At 41.9% G+C, this 20,520-nt stretch overlaps 1 protein-coding gene across 2 annotated transcripts in view; it reads left to right on the forward strand.

Moving 5' to 3' along the window:
• Nucleotides 1-254: 254 nt before the first annotated feature.
• The window catches only part of rhobtb1 (Rho related BTB domain containing 1), a 92,863-nt gene continuing 72,597 nt past the window's right edge, over nucleotides 255-20,520 (forward strand). The window contains exon 1 of one of the 2 annotated variants that reach the window (XM_078565888.1): nucleotides 255-322. The gene's annotated coding sequence lies outside the window, so the exon portion shown is untranslated. Of the gene's footprint in view, nucleotides 323-7,029; nucleotides 7,362-20,520 lie in introns of those variants that run through there. The other variant, XM_078565887.1, reaches the window with a different exon arrangement.

Raw genomic sequence — 20,520 nt, forward strand, 5'->3', positions numbered from 1 at the left:
CTGTAGTTACGCGCAGAATCACTAACTTTTCAGAAGGGCGGTACAATAATGTAACCTGAGCTGAAAAAAAACTGACAGCGTCAAACTGTTCTAGATAAAGAGCAAAAAAAGCTTCAATCGGGCCCGTAGGTTTCACAGTCAGCAGAGACTAGCTATTGACGTCACTGGAGGAACTGATGTTGACCAAGACCACATGTGGAGCTTATGTCCTCAGCTTCAAGCAGAGGAGAAATGACAGGATGGAGCAGACTGCACTTAATACAAGATGCTTATCGGGAAGCAAAAAAAGCCTTCTAACAGATTTCAGGTCTGTTTTGGGGATGTAAGTGTTTCCGTTGGGAATAGGGTGAAATTGACATAAATTGTCCTAACGTGCAGAGAGCACTTGCATATTGATCCCGCAGTATATTTATAGTTCAGCGTATTTATGTTTCCAGTATATTTATCTCTCGGCGTGTGATACTGTATTGTTCATGAAGTGTACAGTACAAAGTAAATTTAGAATTATATGGAAGAGTAAACATACTGTTTGTTATTGGCATAAATTATAAATGTATTGTAACAATTGTAGGAAGGGTTGTCTACACGGAGACATAGTCAGAAACTGACTGATCATTGGGACAATTTGGGGCTACGCTAATTTGCCCTTTCCCGGCTCAGTTTAATGCACAGTACTATTCCCAGCACCATTCACATTTATATCATTAAGGCTGGATCGCGCGTGGAACTTATAAAAGTTCAAAGAACGATACTATTCTCCAAGGATCACAAAATAGACTTGTTCACGTGAGAAAAATTGAGTTTTAAAAATAAAATTTTGCATGCTTTTCTCCTCTCCTGGAATCCTGTCGCACGCGCTGGTAGCCGTCCACTGCCTGGTTAGAGTGAAAGCTATGTTTGGGGCAAGGGAATGGGCGAGCCTTTCACAAACAGGGGGACTGGCGGGAGGTGTGAGGGGCGGGGGCGGTGGTAGTGTGGAGGGGAGACCCGGGTGATTTTCGCTTTCCTGAAGCTGGACCTGATTGAAGTTCTATCACAGATGGGATCTAACTTGTAAATTACCAAAACCCGCGGTGCACCTACTAACTGATCTACCAGAGTAGCACTGCCCCCAAACTCGTGCCTATTTTTAAATTCATGTATTTTTAAATACATGAATAATAGTGCCACTAGGTTGCCCGATGTCATGAACAGCAAAAAAGCATTTCTACAAAGGCCCCACACATCCGAGGTATCACTATTAATGCATAATAATTTAAAAACATATAAATATCCTAAAATAAATTTTTAGTTCTAAATCATGATATTATTATTCATGTCAATTAGGAATTATATATCCTGTGGTGTTCACTGGTGTCTGGCTGCCAATATCTCGCACATGCGGGCACCGCATGTTCCCTCACCAGGGCCACCCAGGCACAGACATGAGATAGGCAGCCTGAATGACCCTCCCCACTGGCTGCTCTCATCCTGGACCTGTGAATGGTTATTTTAGCCAGTACAGGAGCATAACCACACAAAGGTCATCCAACTCCTTTACCTACTCCACCCTATGTAGCCAAAGGTAAGAAGTGTGGGGCTGAATTTCAGCCAAAGATGGAGGCACACCGCCCCCACATCTGATTTCTCATTAAAAGGATGACCCCATCCTATCCAAGTAACTGGAGCAGAATCCATCAGCGCATTGGGACTTCCAATAGTCCAGGATTTCATAGAATGAGATCATACTTTGTATAACATTATTTGTTTGTACTTTTGCTTTGAATGTTCTAATTTTTGTGAATGCTTTTACTGTGGTTTACACCGGCATTGACAGAGGAAGCAACTTGGAGTTTCACTGTTCTGTTGGCATTTCTCTCTGGTCAGGAGAAAGCAGAGCGCATGTGCTTTCTGACTTAAAAGCATGTGCCAAATTTCCTCTTCTATGTCTTATCATTGGAAGAGAACTGAGAGGGCAGTCAAATATCCTCTGTCTCACCAATAGAGTCTAAAACAAATCAGGATCTGGTTGCAGTTAGAATTAGTTGATTTGACAGATTTGCATGGTCTATAAATACTGAATTGGTGCAATGGGAAACTTGCATTGACTTGCAAAATATGTAGAACAACTGACCCAAAAATGTACAAGTAAGGTTAATAGGATTCCACTGAGTCCACCATAATTTACACTTATTATTTAATCTCACTTCATTCAAATATAGCAAATTCTAATTATATACTTTCATGTAAAAAATATACAAAGATACTTTAAAGGAGATCAGGAAATTTGGGGAGAAATGACAACAACTTAACTGAAGAAGCTATTGAAGAGCTTTGAGGAAGCTTTTGAAGATTGGGTCAGAAGTGTCAAGATGGAGGGGTTGAGGGAGAGAGTATATGAATAGATTATAAGTTGGGATACAGAGCATACGAACACACAAAATAGGAACAGAAGTAGGCCATTCAGCCCCTTGAGCCTGCTCCGCCATTCATTAAGATCATGGCTGATCTGTTTGTATTTCTAATTCCACATTCCCATCTACCCCCAATAATCTTTGATTCCCTTGCCTATCAAGAATCTATCTACCTCTGCCTTAAAGAGATTCAATAACCCCACCTCCACCACCTTCTGAGGCAGAGAGTTCCAAAGTTGCACATCCCTCTGAGAGAAAAAAATTCTCATCTCTGTCCTAAAAGGGCGACCCCTAATTTTAAAACAGTGCCCTCCTAGTTCTGGACTCACCCACAAGAGAGAACATCATTTCCACGACCACCTTGTCAACACCGTTCAGGATCTTGTATACTTCAATCAAGTCACCTCTCACTTTTCTAAACTCCAGTGGAAACAAGCCCAGCCTGTCTAACCTATCCTATTAGCCTCTCATTCCAGGTATCAATCTAGTAAACATCCTCTGAACTGCCTCCAACACATTTACGTTCTTCCTTAAATAAGGAGATCAAAACTGCACACAGTATTCAAGATATGGTCTCACCAATGCCCTGTATAACTGAAACATAACAGCCTTTTGTGTTCAATTCCTCTCATAATAAAGGATAACATTCCATTAGTCTTCTTAATTACTTGTACCAGCATACTAACTTTTTGTGATTCATGCACTAGAACACCTAGGGTGCACAATAGACCAGAGACAAAACAGTGAGTGTATGCTGGGTTTAAGTCTAGAAAAGTTAAACAGAGTAGGTTAGATTAAAGCTATGGAGGGATCTAAAACCTGATTAGACTTTCAAAGTTGATGCAATGGGATGTGATGAGACGATGGACGTCAATGAGCACAGGGATGATAGGTGTATGGGCATAGTATATGGGTATCAGAATTCTGAATGAATTATTTCTCTGCTTTGGAATTCCCCGCCCATCTTCTCTACCTTTCCATTTTTCTCTTCTACCACACTTTGGGTTACTCATCTCACATGTGAGAAATCAGGAGAAGCCACTTCCCTTAACTCCTCTCCTCTTTTGCTTGGTGTCTTCCAATCTCCTTTAAAGTGAGTTGGGAAATTTGCTAGGCAAGAGATGCAATGTCGTGTGGATGGAGCTTTCAGTAGCAGTGAGGCTAAATAGCAGGTGATATGACATGAGTGGAAGCAGATGATCTTGGTGATGGACTCAAAAGGTAGGGATGAAGCTCAGTTCAGGGCTGAACCGCATTCCAAGGTTGTTTCTGGCCTCTTGCGCATCCCTGAATTCCTTTATTCCACTACTGGTAGTTGTGCCTTCAGCCATCCCACAATGGAATTCCTATCCTAAACCTCTCTACCTCTTTACCTCTCTCTCTTTCTTTAAGTTGCTCCCTAACACCTTCCTCTTTCACCAAGCTTTTGGTCATCTGTCCAAATATTGCTTTATGTTGCTCAGTGTCACATTTTGTTTGATAACACTCCTATAAAGTGCATTGTGAGATCTTAACTATTTTAAAGGCACTACATAAATGCAAGTTGCTGTTGCTGCACATTGTCAGGTCGAGTCTGAACGAGCAATCAGAATCAGACTTGGAAGCACACGTGTCTCCTGGGCACTGAACAGAGAGTTTCATATTGTCAAAAATGCTAAATAGTTATTTATAATGCATGTGTAGTTTGAGTTTTTGTTGTGGTGTGACAGCCAAATTCCACCAATAATTTTTACTAGGAGATTTGCCTTGGACTTAAAATCTTTCAGACTAGTGTTGGCCATCAATCATGATACTTTCAAAGAATCATGACATGGCAATATATTGGTTTTATTAGGTCTGAATGTGTTTAATTTCAAACAATGTAACCTCAGAATGTTATTTTAACTGGCACCTAGATGCTAAATCACTTCCATCTGTTCATATTTGATACATCTCAATTCAATTCATTCATAGAAAGTAGTGTTTTTCACCAGAATAGGCTCAGAGAGCTTTTTACTGGAAAAAAGTAGACTTTGGAAAGATTTGATTGAGGTCTTTTAAATACTAAAGGGACCATTTATATAGAACCTTTCACAACCTCAGGACGTTGCAAAGCTTTTTACAACCAATGACATGCTTTTGTTGAAGTTTTGCCATTGTTGTAAAGTAGGAAAGGCAAGATAGGCAGTCAATTTGTATACAGCAAGGTTTCACAAACAACACTGAGATATGTGACCAAATACATCTCTTTTAGAAATGTTGGCGGATGGATAAATGTTGACCAGGGTACCAAGAATGTAAGAACTTAAGAAATAGAAGGAGGAAGTCTTTTGGCTCTCGAGCCTGCTCAGTCATTCGATAAGATCATGGCTGATCTGATTCTGGCCTCAATTCCACTGTCCTTCCTACCCCCTATACGCTTTGACTCACAAATGACCTACTTCTGCTCCTATTTTGTATGTTCGTAGAAGGCCATTCGGCCCCTCGAGCCTGCCCTGCCATTCAATATGATGGCTGCCTGATTGTGTCCTCAACTACACTTTCCTTCCCATCTCCTATACCCTTTGACTTCCTTGGCAATCAAGAATCTATTTAACTCAGCCATAAAAATATTCAATGACCCTGTCTCCACCACTCTCTGGGGGAACATTCTTTCAGCATCTACACTGTCAAGTCCCCTCAGGATCTTATATATTTCATCATATCTTATATGTTCCTTCATGAAATAATGCCATGGGATTGTTTATATCTACCTGACACAAGGCCTCGGTTTAACATCTTTCAAATTCAGCACTTCAACAGTGCAGCACTCCCTTAGTATTGCACTGGAGTGTCAGCCCAGGAACATATGCTCAAATCTCTGGAGTGGGACTTGACCGGACAATCTTCCAGACTATTAACGCCTGAATGATTAACATGAAATGACTTGACCTGGAAATATTTCTCTTTTTTTAGAATGAACCAACAAGAGAGATGAGATACTGAATAAATTAGTAATTACAATGAATCAGAATAATTCTACGCAGCAAACATTATGGCTGTTTAACAGAACAACTGGTATAAGTATCTGCGGAGAAACAGATTAGTAGGTGTGTGGGAAAAGTGTGCATCCTTTTTGTGAATACCATAGAATTAAGGGGAGGGGTTGAAACAGGTCACTGCTCAAATATTTAAGTAGTTTATAAATAAAATATACATGCGGTCTGAAGAATAGTTGATTAGATGTGTCACTTAATCTTTGTGAACCTCTACAGTTTGACAAAATATGTTTGTATCGTCTGGTCCATTTTAATGACACTGCCATTTGATAATTGCATTAAAATTTAATTTTTGCCCTGGGACACTGATAGTTTTTTTGCTCCGGAATTATTTTCTATCACCAGAGACAGATGCCACGTACATCAGTGTTTTGCAAAGTAAATTTAAAGCTGGAAAGAAATCTCATTAGCAAAACAAACTAATCTTAAGAGGTGCTGATAACAAAATGAAAGAGGTAACAATTAGTGGGCGGACTGTGATACACGAAACCTTTATTCGTCTTTCAGTCCAGTCGAACAGACTGTAAGACTTAACTGAGGAAGCAGTAATCTTTTAATGCCTATGGGTGACAGACGTGCTTCATTGAGTCCAGCCCATGGCTGCAGACAGAACTTTGCGTCCTAATGAAACTTGACAGTTACAACGCTTGGTGATAAGAATGTCTCGTATATTGGCATCGTAAATGGATGAAAAAGTGGGTCAGCGACTGCACAGAAGGGACAATAGTTTGGCAATTGTTTACTGGAATGTAGCTGTAGGCTTCTTGAATACACATTGTCCCCTTCCATAAATAAAACACTTGACATTTGTTTTCTTTTGCGCTCTGGATTTTGCTCAATTGTCCTTGGGTGCGCTGATCAGCCAAGGAGCATCCCGATTTTCAAATTCTCTCCCAAATTGGTATAGTCTGGTGGTAAATGTCACAAATGATTAACGCCGAGTAAAATGACATGCCAAACGCAACGTCTCTTTGAATGATCTACGCGGATAAAGTAACTTAGTTGATCCAAAATTAAGTTTATGACTGCTGGACTAACTGGACCTAATCAAAGTGCGTTTGCAACAAAGGTGGGAAGTACCAAAGGTATTTGACTTTTGAAAGTTCTAAGTGCACCTATAAAAAAAACAATATATTGCGCCAGACAAGGATGTTGAGGTTCCTTCTGATTTTCAGGACAAGCATTAAAAGCACGAATTTCCCCTGATTTGTACACTTGCATTTGTACATTACTCAGTGCACGATGCTGTTGTTTATTGTTCGACCCCCATGGGCGGATGATGATACTATACACAGGGATGTCCGGATACTATTCAGAGAAGCAGCATATACTGCATGTGTTGAGACCTTGCAAGTTCTACCGATTAAAAGTTAGCTGCATTTTACAGTATGAGTAGGCAGTGAACAAATGGGACGGGGGTGGGGTTTGTATTGTCCAGCACCAGTTCCTGTGAAACAAAGCAAGAAGGAACTGTTCCCTTGCCTGGCGCCAATAAGACGGTCACATTCATGCCCGGTCACAAAGCCATTCAGCAGACCTGCAGGTGGCACGCTTTTCATGAATGGAGCTGGGTGGCGGGCGCTTACGTCACAAAGAGTCGCGCGCTGGCTCGCGCTCGGGGCTGTGTGACGGCGGAGGCCGCGTGCGCCGGGTCGCGCGGGAACGGGCTGTCCCACAGCCGCGCGCTCCCCCCCCCCCACCCCCGCCAACCGTCACAAAGCCGGCGGCTGGCGCTGTAATCCCCGTCCACCGCTCACTTTGACAGCGGCTAAGGGGTGGGTCAGAGGGGAACGGAGAGCAAGAGCCGAGCGCTGGCGGAATGAACCGAGAACACTGACCGGACAGCAGCACCACCCCCCCCACCCCCTCCCCTCGTTACCTTGCTGTGGTCAGAAGGGTGTGGGGGGCGGTGGAGAGAAGGATCGTTGTGGGCTCTTCTGAGGAGACGACGGTAAGAAGGGGAAGCGGGAGAGCCGCCGGGAGTAGTTACTCGGCTTCCTAGGGGATGGCTGGGGTTTATTGCTTAGAAAAAAAGCGCTTGTGGAAACTTTGTGCCGTCGCTCGAAGTAGTGACCAACCCCCCCCCCCCCCCCCACCCCACCCCAACTCTGCCGGGGTAAACTTGTTGCTCCATGGGGGTTTGAGGGGCTGCTTTTGAGGCGTACCCCCTCCTCCTCATTGCCTTCCCGGGGGGTGGGAGGTGGGGGCTGGCAGCGGCGCGCGCTCTGTTGTGCGTTACTGTGGTAACCACCGCCGGGCAGCGGTCCCTGCAACAGGGCTGCTGCAGCCGTGGACCACAGCTGGATGGAGGGGGGAATGAAGGGATGGAGGGGGGAATGAAGGGATGGAGGGGGGAATGAAGGGATGGAGGGGGGGGGAATGAAGGGATGGAGGGGGGGGGAATGAAGGGATAGAGGGGGGGGGGGGGAATGGATGGAGGGGGGAATGGAGGGGGCATTGGAAGTACTGCTTCCCCCAACTTGGCCCATGTGTTACTCGGGTTGTCAACCGCCAAGGAAAGATCGCGATCGGCCAGTTTGAGTTTGATGGACACGCCCAAGGCAGTAAAGGTGCAAAAAGCTCTTTTAAATATTAAAAAAAAACCTTTTTCTGTTTTTTAAACCCCAGATTTGTTCGCAGACGGGGAAAATTCAAGTCTGTTCAAACCCCCCACTTTTTAAACTTTTCAACTTGGCATGCTGACTTATAAAAAATATATATTATGGTAATAAAGTTTTCTCAAATCAGGAATAACTTGTTACTGCAATAATTCTGTGCAACTAGAGTTATTTTAATCACTTCTACTTTATCTTTATCTCATGTAACTTCTCTCTTTGTTAAATAATCAGTTTAAAATATCTGGATTACATTATTCTGATCGTATTCCCTTTAGGAAATGGGAGCATCTTTTGGGAAACAAGTACTGAATAGAGAGGGCCAATTGTAAGCTTTTGGTGAGATCACCCATTGAATGCCAAGAATTAAATTAAACTGTAGTTAATGTTAAAGTTGCATTCCCTTAGAGGACCTCTTAAAAATGTGACTATTATTTCTCAAATCAAGTTTTAATACACAATAAAGTGAGGATAGATGGGGGTAGGCCTGCAAGGCAGTGTTTGGAAAGAAAAAAATATTACAAAAATCAAATACTTAACATTTGGCAAACCTATTGTTCAGAAGACCGAGTAGACACTTTAAACACAAGTCAGTAAATATCTATAGTAAAGCTGAATCTGTTGAGAGAGTTTAGATTTCAATCTCACTATTTGTAGAAATTTAAAGTTCAAATCAACCTTGTAATAGACACACTAGTATGATGATGATAATAGTCAAACAGTTTTTTTAGTAAAATTGTTGTGATTAATATTTTGACCTTGACATTACTGTGGGATGGTGGGTGTGAATGTTCAGCATGTTTGAAATTGCTCCTTTTTTAAGAGTGGCATTGAGCCATTTGTTTTAAATTGGTTGATAATGCCTTCACTAAAGCTGAGGGGGGGATTTTGGAAGATGACATTTGAGTGTCTGCACCCATTGCCTTGCAGCATAATTTAAAGGCTAGTGCATTTGAACAGTCATAGAATGGTTACAGAATAGAAGGAGGCCATTCTGCCTGTCATGTCCATGCTGGGTCTCTGAAAGAGCAACTCACCTAATTCCGTTTCCAAGCCTATAGCCCTGCAAGTATTTTTTCTTCACGTGCTTATCATGCTTTTTTCTGCAGTGGAATCTGTACAGCAAATGGCAGAAGTTGAAACACAGGATCCAAACTTTAGTTCCATAAAGTTTTACAGTTATGGTTTGATATAGACCAGCACTTGGAAAACAAGAGCTTGATGGAAAATCAGCAAAGCCAAGCGATAACTAATGTTCATAAGAAGCAAAACAAGGGATTACTGTTAGCACTAAGTGTGACACCTATTGGTGGGATATTGAGCAATAAACAAGGGACTGCTGTTTACCACACACTTCCCACCTATTGCTTTTCTGCCAGCTTGCTCTTCAGGGAAAAAGTGTTCTGTGCGGTCCAATAGTAAAGGCTTCCATTAGGATAATTAACTGTTATCACTAACGGCAATGATTAAAGTTGAAAGCAAATGCTAATCCATTGCCAGCCCTCGTGATTGGTGTTTCTGCAGAGGCTGTAATCAGTTTATTTGACTGATTTCCGAAAGGTGAGTTTTAACCTACCTATTCTTTGATTGAATATAATGGGATTTGGATTCAGTGCTCCAAGAGCTTTGTAACTATTGAAGCAATAAGAGTAGAAAATGACTGTTTGTGATGTCAGGTGTAACCAAGTGTACAATGCCAGGTGTAGTTACTTGGGAATAAAAGCCTTGATTGTGGCTAAGCAAGGCGTTGTAATCTCATTTACGAGGACCCTTAGGAAGATGTAATATCAACTGAGGATGCTAATTACTGTTAAGCATTGACAGTCACAATGATTTTGTCCGCTAGCACCAAGGATCTCTGCAGCGTGACCAGTTTGCTGTCCACAGAACATCAGGGACATAATATGTGCATTATTCAGCATGGCCACCAACTTCACCAGTATCATCACTGTCCAATTGCAGAGTGCGATGGAACAAATGTTTTTCTACAGATCTTTCTCAGGCTAACTGATCATCAGCTGCACCCATATTGCCATTGCTGTATATGAACAAAATAATTTTATTCCGTGTCTAGCTGGTGTAAAACTGCTAACGTGTCATGCAGCAGCTCTGAAAATCTTTTATATTTAATGGGGAGTGAAGAGTGGAAGTCTGGCTCTTGGAAGGCCAAGACTACTTTCTGCAGCTATGGCTTATGAGATTTTCACATCTACCATGGACAGAAACAGTGTGTAGGTAAAATAAGGCTCATACTACAAAGAGAATGATTATTAAGCATGTTGATGGCATTTAAAGCGGAGATTGGGGTGCCTTTGCTGAGCAGGAATACCTCACAGTGCAGCCTCCCCAGGGTCTTTAATGATTGTCATCTGCTGTTTACTTCATAACCTCACTCTGTACAGGCCTCATCTTGCATGTCACTGAGCAGAATGATAAAACTATAGTACAACAAGAGAATTAAAGTGATGATGAGGAATTAGCTACTGAACCAACAACACTGCAAGGAATACTAATGTGCCTTTAAATAAGTAATACAACTACAGTATTTCTTTAAAGCTTGAATTCAAAATTGCAATATAAACTTCCCAAATCATCGCCTACAGTATCCTGTGCAGGTCCTCAAATACCATCCATTTCTATCTTTTGTTGGCTCCTGTTTTATTCTGACCTGTGACGCACAAATATTCAGCATGATCTTCAATTCTATTGTTGCTGCTTTCAATGTGTGCTGATAGAGTTAGGAAGATTTTCAATCGTTCTGCTAATGCTTGTTTTAGACATATCACCTAACCTTCTTGTAGAATGTCCTGACCTTTCTTATGATGTTTTTATGGGGATCTACTTTGCTCTACCTACCATATAGGGACAGATCAGTGGGATATGATCTCAAGTACTGGTGAGTGCTATGTTATAGTCCCAATTGACTTGAGAGAATCTTCAAACTTAATGGACTGTAAGGTTTAAGGGGTTCGAATTCTAATTGAGGATTTGTTTTGATGCCTAGTGGATGCCAGTGCCAGCCTGGACATGGTCCTCTGTGACGAAAACAGAAAATTCTGGAAAAAACTCAGCAGGCCTGATGGCATCTGTAGTAGAGAGAGAAATAAGAGTTAACATTTTAAGTCCATATGACTCTTCTTTAGACATTTCTTCATGGTCCTTTGGATTTGGGCAGTGAAGAAGTGGAGGTCGCTTTGACATTCCCTTCGGTGATGGGAAAGTTTCAGTGCTGGTTAAGTCCACAGAATCTTTTCATCAAAGTTCAGAACTTGGAAGCATGCTACAGAAGGGCCCAGGAATGAGATCCAGGACCGAAGATTTTTTCGGGGGTGGGTGTGGAGGAGGAAAAGTAGTCAGTTGCTGCGTGGAGGATTTCTGGCCTAACAATCTGCCACCAAATATCCTTGACACGAATAACGGCCAAAACATCTACTAAAGACAGAATCACAGAATTTTAATGGTACAGAAGGAGACCTTTTGGCCTATCGTGTCTGCACCGGCTCTCCAAGTGAGCATTACGACCTAGTGCCATTGCCCTGCCTTTTCCCCGTACCCTTGCGCAGTGTTTCTATTCAAATGATCATCTAATGCCCTCTTGAATGCCTCAATTGAAACTGCCTCCACCATACCTCCAGGCAGTGCATTCCAGACCCAACCACTCATGTGAAAAAATGTTTTCTCACGTCACATTTGCTTCTTTTGCAAATCACTTTAAATCTGTGCCCTCTCGTTCTTGATCCTTCTACGAGTGGGAACAGCTTCTCCCTATCTACTCTGTCCAGTCCCCTCATGATTTTGAACATCTCTATCGAATTTCCTCTTGGCTGCCTTCTCACCAAGGAGAACAGTCCCAACCTGTCCAATCTATCCTCATAGCTTAAAGTTCTCATCCCTGGAACCATTCTTGTAAATTTCTTCTGCACTCTCTCCAATGTGTTCACATCCTTGCTATAGTACACAATACTCCAGCTGAGGTCTAAAGAGTATCTAATATAATAAATTCAGCATAACCTCCCTGCTCTTGTACTCTATGCCCCTATTAATAAAGCTCAGGATACTATATGCTTTATTAACTGCTCTCTCCACCTGTCCTGCCACCTTCAATGATCTATTCACATATACACCCAGGTACTTCTGCTCCTGCATCCCCTTCAAAATTTCACCCCTTATTTTGTATTGTCTGTCCATGCTCTTCCTACCAAAATGCATCACCTCACACTCCTCCGCATTGAACTTCATCTGCCACCTGTCTGCCCACTCCACCAACTTGTCTATGTCCTCTTGAAATTCCACACTGTCCTCGCAGTTCACAACAGTCCCAAGCTTCATATCACCCGCAAGCTTTGAAATTGTCTCCTGCACACCAAGATCTAGATCATTAATATATATCGGGAAAAGCAAGGGTCCCAATACTGACCCCTGGGGAGCTTCACTACAAACCTTTCTCCAGCATGAAAAATATCCATTGACCATTACTCTCTGCTTCCTATTTTTCAGCCAATTTTGTATCCAAGTTGCTACTGCCCCTTTTATTCCATGAGCAATAACTTTTCTCACAAGTCTGCCGTGTTGCACTGTATCAAACGCCATTTGAAAGCCCATGTACACCACATCAACGGCATTACCCTCATCGACCTTTTTTGTTGCCCCTTCAAAAAGACTCTAGCAAGTTAGTTAAACACAATTTCTCTTTTAGAAACCCATGCTGGCTCCTCCTTATCAACCCATAATTTTCCATGTGACTACTAATTCTCTCCCAAATATTTGTTTCTAGATTGTTGTCCACCACTGAAGTTAAACTGACTGGTCTGTAATTGCTGGGCTTATCCTTATGACCTGTGTAAAGCAGTTCGTGATATGTAAGGCTGATCTGCAGCAATACAGTGGTGCATCCAGAACATGTGCCTGACCTGACACAGCACAAGCTGTCTGAAGGTAGATGCGCATCATTTAGCCAGTGAAGAAGTTCTGAGACTAGGGACAACAGCTTCTAAAAGAGAATACCTGCATCAGATTGGGGTCCTGAATTCAAGTCAGGATGCAATTTTATAAATGGCATACAGCAAGCTGGATGACAACACTGCTTATGTTTTGAAAATGACCAACTAATAGGCAATTGGGATGGTTAAGAAGCCAGTGGAACCCTATTTTACAGGCCCCTCTGAGTTTTTCGATAGACACACTAGGGACATGGAGGGTCAGAGCTTCAGCAGCTTTTAAAGGGTAGCAATGGGGCAGCAGTTATTGGCGTTGCTGCACTTTGACATTCATGCAGAGGGGCTTTTCCCTTTTTCCCAGAAAGGAGTAGGGCACCCATTGATTTTGGGGTCAAGGCCCTCTTGAGTTATTCTTCCTGGCAGGGGGCTCACTGGAGACGGGTCCGAGTAGGAGGTGGTCAGTGTTTCACATCTACTGGAAAGGTGCCTCTATCTGACAGGTAGTGCCTTAATGCATCATTCATTTGAGAGGAAGTTCTTCCAGCAAGGAGGAGAACTTGAGGGGGGTGGAGGTACGTGCACATTGGTGCAGCAACCTCCTGGCCATTTGCAAGGGAAGCACGATTGGGAAGTGGCAGAAGGCCATTGAGTTGACCGTGAGAAGAGACTACATGGAGACGAGGCTACCCAGTAGCCATGGGCCTACAGACAATGGATGAGTTACCTCCAGATCTGGGAGTGGCCGTGTTGATGAGGTTGCATCTGTTCCTAGAAGCTGTGACCAATTTGTGCAACATGGTAGTGGTGGAGGTGAGCTCCAGTTGTATTGGTCGTTATCTGATTCCAGGTCACTGAATTTCTATGCCTCAGTTTCATTCCAGGGACCCACTGGAGACATGCTGGACAGTTTCCCAATCAGCTGCACATCACTGTATTATGGTGGTGACAGATACCCCTTTCAGTTGGCCAACCAGTGCATCAATTTTTGAATCAATGTGGACAATCGGGCTAAGAGCCAGAAGCTGCAGCGCCATTGCTGGATTTCCCCAGATGCAAGGTCTCAGACTGCACGTGTGTGGCCATCAAGGCTCCCACAGGCCAACGAGCAGCCTTCATTAATCAGAAGTGATTTCATTCCCTCAACATCCAACTTGTCTGTGACAGGGGTCAATTTTTTCTCCCCAGGGGCTCTTTTTGAGATTTCCCAGGCCAGCCCAGGTAAGGACAGTAGATTTCCTTCCCTAAAGGACGTTATGTTAGTGAACCAGATGTTGTTTTACAACAATCAACTATGGTTTCATGGTCATCATTAACCTTTTATTTCCAGGTTTTTTTTGAATTCAAATTCCACCATCTGGCTGTTGGGGGGCGGGGGTGGGTAGCGGAAAGGGGTGGGGGTTGGTGTTTGCTGGCTACAGGCTGTCGGGCTGGGGGGGCCCGTTTGCTGGCAACAGGCTGTCAGGCAGGGGGGAGTTTGCTGGCTACAGGTTGTCGGCGGGGTGTTTGCTGGCCACGTGATTATTGAGGCATCCATTTGAATCTTTGCTTGGGTGCTGTTGGCCCTTTAAACATGCTTCCAGCACTTACTTCCACATTGGGTGTCTACCCAGCTGCCATCTTAAAGCATGGCTCTGGACACACAGAGGTCAGTGACCCCACCTGCTGGCCGTTTATCAGCCAGCCAGAATGAGATCGCACTGCGAATGGAGGTCAGAGTGGGAACACCTTTGTCACCTGCTTCAAGTTCTGCCTCGGCATCCACACTGGGCCCTGTAAAGTCCTGACCATGGTTAAAAGGTGACCAAGATTGGGCAATCAAAATATTCTGTACCCTGGAATTTTTAAAAGACAGGCAGAATGGACTAGGAGGAGGTGTTACCCTGATAATATAGGATGATATAAGGAGAGTAGTGAGCAAGGATCTTGGCTCAGGTAATCGGGAAGTAGAATCAATGTGGATGGAGATTAGGAATAACAAGGGTCAGAAAACAGTAGTGGAAGTAGTTTATAGGCCCCTAACAGTGGTTAAATAGTTGGAAAGAGCATTAAGGAAGAAATAATTGGAGCTTGTCATGAAGGTAATGTACCAATCGTGGGGGACTTTAATCAAATGGGCAAATGTAGTTTGGAAGATGAGCTTGTAGAATGCTTTGCTGACAGCTTCCTAGAACAATACATTGTGGAAGCTATTTTAGATGTAGTATAGTGTAATGAGGTAGGGTTAATTAGTAATCTTATAATAAAAGATTCTCTGGGGGAAAAAGTGATCATATTACAATTGAATTCTGTATTAAGTTTGTGCAAGACATACTGGAGTCCAAAACAAGAATTTTGAACGAAGCCAGTTACATAGATTTATGGAGAAAGCTGGCCAAGGTTGATTGGGTAAATAGAGTAAAAGTAGTAGGAAGGGCAGGTTCTCGGCTCATTTCTCCATGCCTTGGGGTCTTGCTCTTCCCTCTTCAGTTGCCTGTAGGAGCCTCCAATTTTCAATTTCAAGTTGTCTAACATCATTATGGGGAGGCGGTTGCATAGTGGTATTGTCACTGGACTTGTAATCCAGAGACCCAGGGTAATGCCCTGGGGACCTGGGTTCAAATCCCACCATGGAAGATGGTGGAAACAATAAAAATCTGGAATTAAAAGTCATATGATGACCATGAAACCATAAAAACCCATCTGGTTTACTAACATCCTTTGGGAAGGAAATCCTCGCCTGGTCTGGACTACGTGTGACCCACAGCAATATGGTTGACTCTTAAATGCCCTCTGATGGCAAGCCACTCAGTTGTATCAAAACCACTAGAAAGCCAATAAAGGCACATAGACCACATGCACTGCAGCGGTTCAAGAAGGTGCTCACCACCACCACCTCAAGGGCAATTAGGGATGGGCAATAAATGCTGGCCTAGCCAGCGAGGCCCACACCCTATAAATGAATTTTTAAAATTATTCTCTTTCTCCCTTTTGCTCTACATCCCTCTAATCTTGCTTCAGTCGCCTCCGTCAGCAAGTTCACATTCCTTGGAACATGGCCAGTTCAACCTAGTTACCCTTTCTCAATATTTGCAAACAATCTTTCCTCCTCCTCCATCCTGAGAACTACTTCAATGCCCTTGTGTTCTAACAGGTATGGTGGTAAATAAACAGTGGTAGACCTTTATTCAAAATGTTCCACAAAATATGTTCCATAAAATATGTTCCATTAAAAAAATAAAACCTCAGTTACAAAGATCCATCCATGGTTTAATGGGAAGTAAAAGGATAGTATTAGATTAAAAGAAGATGATTATAATCTTGTGAAAAATAGTAGTAAGCCTGAGGCATGGGAGAGTGTCAGAAACCAGCAAAGGGTGACCAAAAAGTTGGGGAATAAATGGGGGATAAAAAAATTTGAGAGTAAACTGGCCAGGAATATAAAACAAATTGTAAGAGCTTTTATAATTACCATCTATGAAAAGGAGAGTAGCTGAAGTAAGCATTGGTCTCAGAGGTAGATACAGCAGAAATTACCATGGCGAATGAAGAAATGGCAGAGACATTGAACATATATTTTGTGTCTGTCTTCACAGTAGAAGATGCAACAAAACAGATGGAAATTACATACCAGAAATAGAGGGTAACGACTGGTGCTAATAGAGTGAGAAACCCAAGGTAATTAATATCAGCAGAGAAAAAAGTATTGGAGAAATTAAAGGGACCATAAGCCAAAAAACACCAGGACTGGATGGCCTGCGTCCAGGGTTCTAAAAGAGTTAGCTGCAGGGATAGTGGGATACACTGGTTATTATTTTCCAAAATTCCATAGATTCTAGAACTGTCCCAGTGGATTAGAAGTTGGCAAATGTGACACTGCTTTTTAAGAAAGGAGGAAGAGAGAAAACGGGGAACTATAGGTCACAACTTGACATTGGTTGTTGGGGAAAGTGCTGGAACCTATTATTAAGGAAGTCTTAACAATGCACTTAAAATCAGAGTCAGCATGATTCTATGAAAGGAGAACAGTAATGGACAAATTTATTGGGGAGTTTTGAGGATGTATCTAGTAGGATAGATAAAGGTAAGCCAGTGCATGTAACATACATGAATTTCCAAAAAAACTTTTGAGAAGGTGCCACACAAAAGGTTAAAATAAGATCAAAAGACATAGGAGCAGAAGTAGGCCATTCGGCCCATTCAGTCTGCTCTGCCATTCAATGAGATCATGGCTGGTCTGATAATCCTTAACTCCACTTTCCTGCTTTTTCCCCATAACCCTTGATTCCCTTACTGATTAAAATAATACACAAAATAAGGGCTCTTGGAGTTGGGACTAACATTAGCATGGATAGAAGATTAGTTAATGGACAGGAAGTAAAGAGTAGGGGTAAATGAATTCAAGTTAGCAGGCTGTAAATAGTGGAGTGCTGGGGCCTGAGCTATTTACAATTAATATTAATGCTTTAGATGAGACTGAGAGTAATGTATCTAAGTTTGTTGATAAAACTAACTGGAAATGTGAGTTGAGAGGAGGACACAAATAGGCTTCAAAAAAAAAAATAGATTAAGTAAGTGGGCAACAAAGTGACAGATGGAGAATAATGTGGCAAAGTGTGAGGTTATTCACTTTGGTAGTATATTTTTTAAAGGTGAAACTTTTAAATGTTGAAGTTCAGAGTGACTTGGGTATACACGTAGAATGAATACAAAGTTAGTATGCAGATTCAGAGAGCAACTGGGAAGGCAAATGGCTTTTGGCCTTTGTTGTAAGGGAGATTGGAGTATAAAAACAAGTAAGTGTAGCAAAAATTGTATAGGGTTTTAGTGAGACCGCACCTGATGTACTGTGTGCAGTTGATTTCTCTTTCTAAGGAAGGATATATTTGCATTGGAACTGGTATGGTGCATGGTCACTAGATTGGCTCCTGTGATGAGAGGCTGAGCAAATTTGGCCTATATTCTGTGGAGCTTAGAAGGATGAGAGGCGATATTAATAATCATTTGGTAGTATGGAACTTGAGTATTGCTGAATGTCTAAGCTTTTCATCTTGCACTCATCAGGACATTTTGCAAGAAGGGGATAAACGACAATTTATACTGTATGTGAAGAGAGTGCTGATTGGTTGGCAAGTGGACTCTGATTGGTAGAGGCATTGCCATGGAGAATCGGAGTCCACTTGCCAATCAATCAGCACTCTTTTTACCTACAGTATAAATTATTGTTTTCCCCTTATATTAGTATTCTTGCGAAGTGTCCTGATGAGTGCAAGTCTCTTTTTTCAGCAATGCTCAAAAGGTGATGTTATTGAAACATACAAGATTCTGAAGGGTCTTGACAGGGTAGATACTGAGAGGTTGTTTCCCCTGCCTGGAGAATCTAGGACACAGACACAGTCTCAGGGTAAGGGTTCAATCATTTAGGACTGAGATTAAGAGAAATTTATTTGCTCAGAATGTTGTGAATCTTTGGAATTCTCTACCACAGAGTTGTGGATGATCCATTGTTGTGTATATTAAGGCTGGAATAGACAGATTTTTCATCTCAGGGAAGCAAGAGATATGGGGAGTGAGCAGGAAAATGGAGTTGTGGCAGAAGATCGCATTGAATGATGGAACAGGCTCAAGGGGGGCATATGGTCTACTCCTGTTCCTATTTCTTATGTTCTTATGGTCTTGTTACATGTTCTCCCTACATGCTGACTCACCAACATTTAATAGTTTCTCAGCATTTAAAAATATTCTGTTTTTCCATTCTTTCTATCAAAGTGCAAGGCGTCTCATTTTCCACATTATGCTCCATCTTCCACCTTCTTGCCCACTCGCTTAACCTATCTATATCTCTTTGTGTCCTCCTCACAGCTTACTTTCCCACCGAGCTTTGAAAATAGTACACTCGGTACCTTCATCTAAGTCATTAATAGATTGACCTTTCTGTTATCTTCTCCCAAATATAATGGATCAGACACTTTGTGTATTGTTAGAGGGTTGTGGGGAGAGGTAAGAGAAGCTGGATATTAGCCCCATTAGATAAATCTGTCCCCTCTGATTCCTTCCAATCGGGTTACCAGCATATTTTTAGTATGTGTGACCTTACTCTAAGCTGCTCCATTCTATAGTAGTATTGCACAATAAAACACCAGCCATGGCATTATTACAGCTGTTAAATGGATCATAATTGCAGCCCACAGCTGATTGTCACAATGATTGTTTTAGCCACATTATTGGGTGGCCTGCTGTCAGGTATCAGAGTGAATGTTTTAGTTTTGCATTACAATTGTAATCTCTTCTGAAATTGTTTTACTTTGCACTCACAAAGCAGCTGTAGTGCAAGTGTAACCTGAATCTGGAGTCTGGTCCCAATTTGACAAGGCCATGAAGTAGAATGAGATTCTGAACAAGGGGCTTGCTCCATTTTGCTCAATATTCAGTTCAGGCTTTAATAACATACTTATATTACAAAAACTTAGTGTTGGTGTGAAGCCATTAAACTTGTAGTGCTAATGTATCTGAAAATACCTCTTAACAAGTCATTGCTATTCTTAGAGAATGTGGAAATTAGTAAGTGATATTGCACTTATGAGATTCCTCTCACTGGCATTTTAATGGAGGTTCTAACTGATTTGCTCTAAATGCATCAATACCTCTTAAAATAGGGGAAGTTTACCTAACAACTTCTCTTCTAACATGCACACTTGCATATTATTTGAATCAAAAATAGGTGTTTTATAAGGCTAAAACAATTTTGGAGTTTTGATGACTGAACCGTGTCTCAATCATGCAGTTTATGACCTCAGAGTACTTCTGTGTTCTGTAAATCTGTAACAATATCTCCACATGTAGTATATTCTTTGTGTAACATGATCATATTAAACTCAGAATGGTTTTCAAAGATGACCTGTCAATTATTAACAATGCAGATTATGCTGATGTAGATGTGCTGCATGACCTAGTCAAAAATAGCTTTCATTAGAGAATTTTCCAGAAGCCACTTAGTGGGTACAAATGCACATATGAGCATTATATGATGAGAAATGTTTTAAATCGTCCGAGTACTTTGCTCTAGGCAGTAAAATGATTGTCCATGGTAACTGATTCTAGCAGTAATACATCTGAGCACTGCACTTTATGCAGCAATACTCTGAGAAAAAGATTATTCGTGGCAGTGGGCACGTAATGAGACTTTCGGTGCGTGAAATAAATTCTACCTGGTTATGTCATATTTAAAACTATACGTGAACAAATTCCTTGTTTGTATGAAGAAAATTCCATGTGCAGGTTACAAAATATATTGGCAGCCATTCTTATGGAAATATAACATTATTATGCCAAACTCATTATTTGGGAGGGGCCAGAATGGTGGTGAAACATTTTGGAGCCCTAACATACCTAGAGTCTTTTGCACAATTAGATATCCCATTATAGAGCAAATTTGCAGACCTCAGTAAGCAGGTCACTGGCTTATTTATAGCATTAAATAATTCCATTCACTCACGTATGCTCTGTCCGAAGGCAGGCCCTTGACTTATTGCCTGCTGATGCTTCATCCTGAGCCATTTGTCAGTTTTTGTCAGTGGTGGTT

The sequence above is a fragment of the Cetorhinus maximus genome, chromosome 20 (assembly GCF_964194155.1).
Source record: "Cetorhinus maximus chromosome 20, sCetMax3.hap1.1, whole genome shotgun sequence".
Classification (NCBI taxonomy): domain Eukaryota; kingdom Metazoa; phylum Chordata; class Chondrichthyes; order Lamniformes; family Cetorhinidae; genus Cetorhinus; species Cetorhinus maximus.